The following is a 2,500-nucleotide window of genomic DNA, read 5'->3' as shown; positions in this document are numbered from 1 at the left end:
TAATTATATTAATGATGATAATAACAATGATAAGAGTAATGATAATAAAAACAAAATGATAATCATTTATATTACTATTATTATCATAATAATGGTGATGATGATAATAATAATACCAATAATGATAACAACAATGGTATAGATCATAACGATTAGAATAACTAAAATGAGGATGGTAATGAAGATGATGTTAATGAAAATAATCATCAACACTGGAATGTTCTTGAACTCTAGAATAACATAAGTAGAACATCTAATTTTACGGAAATGAGTAATAAGCGTTACTCCGTAATACAAAAGCTTCAACGTCACGTGTCCGAACACTGACATTTAACTCCAAATAAACCGTTGCGGAAATTCGAATTCCATTACCCTCCTTTGTTTTGTGTTTTTGGAGGGAAATATTACACCATTTTTGGAAATATAACTCGTGACTGGTTTAGGAATTTGGTATCGTCTTGCCAGTACTTCAGTTAGTACGTATCGAAAATTTCAGGAATTGGTATATTTTTGGATGATTTTTCTGAAGGATGGTGTATTCTCTCGCTGGATGTAATAATTTTTTTAAGGATGATGTGATATATATGGGCGAATACTTCAGAATTAACGTAATTGGATAAAACAAGGAATAAAGACTTATAATGAAGTCACTCCTTTCTAAATTTACACGTTTTCTTTGAAATGGAATCATTCGAAATATTTCGATCGGTATGATATTATCACAGAAACTGCAACTTAATTTGAATTAGAATCAACATATAAGCATTGAATCGACAACGCAAACTTATCTAGATCACATATATAGCGTAAATTCCCATTTCTAGTTCTAATCGTCCAAAGCAGTCGAGAAAAGGCCTTGCCTCACTAGATGTAAAAAAGGACCGAGGAAGAGAATCTCGAATGAACCCTCCTCGTAGTTCCTTTCGCGGCCGACAGATGGCGCTGACCAGAGAACAACAACAAACTCTTATATTCAAGTGTGCAGACTTGGCTCCCCTTTTCACCCTTATTTTAACGGTGCGATGCTGTTTCCGGCGACGAGATGCGACGGTGGACGGTGGAAATGACTCCAGGAGGTAGAGGTGAGGAGAAATAAGACGTGGAAAGAAGGAAAAGTGCAGAAATGAGACGATGAGGATGAGGGACGGAGGAGGAGGTGGTTGGGGGGGGGGGTCATGGGGCCGCTCGTGTCACTTTTTTTTTTTTTTTTTTAGATATATTTTATGGTTATTTTCCTGTGGCAATATTTTCCCGAATGAATCTTGTTTCCAGGATAAAAGTTCCTCGTAGATGTTCGATCTATCTGTCGTCATAGGCGTTAGGCACGAATAGAGAAGAGAAAAGCGCTGTGATTGATAGGTCTGACGTTATTGACCTCGATACAAGGTACCTGAAGTTTAATGGGTTGAATCTTTAATTGTGAGATTTTATTTATCTCTTGGGCTGTTTTGAGTTTTATTTGTTATCTTTGCGACGAATATAGTGACTCATGTACCTTGAAATCCACAAGTGTAGTCTGCTAATTGCAGTGTGTGGTTTCTGTACTAAGGATAGACCTATATTGATGTTTTTTTTGTTTTTGTTTTTGTTTTATGTGTGAGTGAGTGTGAGTATGTGCTTGCTTGTGAGTGTGAGTATGTGCTTGCTTGTGAGTAAGTATGTGCTTACTTGTGAGTTAATGTTAAGGTATGTATGTGTGTTTTAATGCATATTTATATGCATGAAATATTAAATTGTACTAATAAAATTGTTAAGTAATGAGACTTAAAGTGATAATTATCAAACAGAAAACAGAAAAAATGCAACTTGGTGACAATTGAAGTACAGAATGAAGTACAGAATGAGAAAAACAGTAGTGATAGGCAGGTTCTGCGGTCTAGTCTCTCCACACTTCCGTTGACAAAGTCTAGATCACCTTTGGTATTCAGCAAAAGACTCAGCTATGTGGAAACCTTTCTTAAACTATCTTTGTACATATAATTCTTGTGATGTCACTGCCAATCATGGTCACCCATAGAAATATTGTTTACCCTTTGTATGTTTTTCAGTTTCAAACTTTATTGCAATATTGCAAAATACTTATCTGTTGTGTTTCCTTTTGCGAATACGAGAATTAAAGTCAGAAAAAAAGAGGAAGAGAGAAAGCAGTGCATTCATTTATTGTCCTCAAAATAAACCTACATTCAGTTTGCAGTGTCCCCGTTTTCCAAAACTGCTTATTAGCCAAATCTTGCCGTGCATGCTCCTACACTGCCTAACTCATAATGGCAATTTTATTTCATTTTTATATAATTTGGACCTAACAGAAAAATTCAGTTGCCAGTGTACAAAGATGACCTACATACCAAAGATTGGATTCTTTGGAGTCTATGGCATATGGTAAGAATGTGGCATAGAAGGATATTAGGGGGAGGGGGGGCATAGTTCAGATGTGCACTTCCTTAGCTTTTACCGAAAGTGGTTGGGAGTGTCCATAGTCTTGTGGAAATTGGTGACCAGA

General features: G+C 36.0%; 1 protein-coding gene across 3 annotated transcripts in view; it reads left to right on the top strand.

The window, feature by feature from the left end:
* The first annotated feature begins 937 nt into the window (after window positions 1–937).
* LOC122254524 (uncharacterized) overlaps window positions 938–2,500 on the top strand; it is a 27,831-nt gene continuing 26,268 nt past the window's right edge. For all 3 annotated transcript variants that reach the window (XM_043018228.2, XM_086541303.1, XM_043018225.2), the window contains exon 1: window positions 938–1,082. The gene's annotated coding sequence lies outside the window, so the exon portion shown is untranslated. The remainder of the gene's footprint in view (window positions 1,083–2,500) is intronic.

Source organism: Penaeus japonicus, unplaced genomic scaffold, assembly GCF_977035675.1.
Source record: "Penaeus japonicus unplaced genomic scaffold, GWHDUDI00000001_assembly GWHDUDI00000010, whole genome shotgun sequence".
Taxonomy (NCBI): domain Eukaryota; kingdom Metazoa; phylum Arthropoda; class Malacostraca; order Decapoda; family Penaeidae; genus Penaeus; species Penaeus japonicus.
Note: the sequence above shows the minus strand (reverse complement) of the source record. Positions and strands in the feature narration are given on the sequence as shown.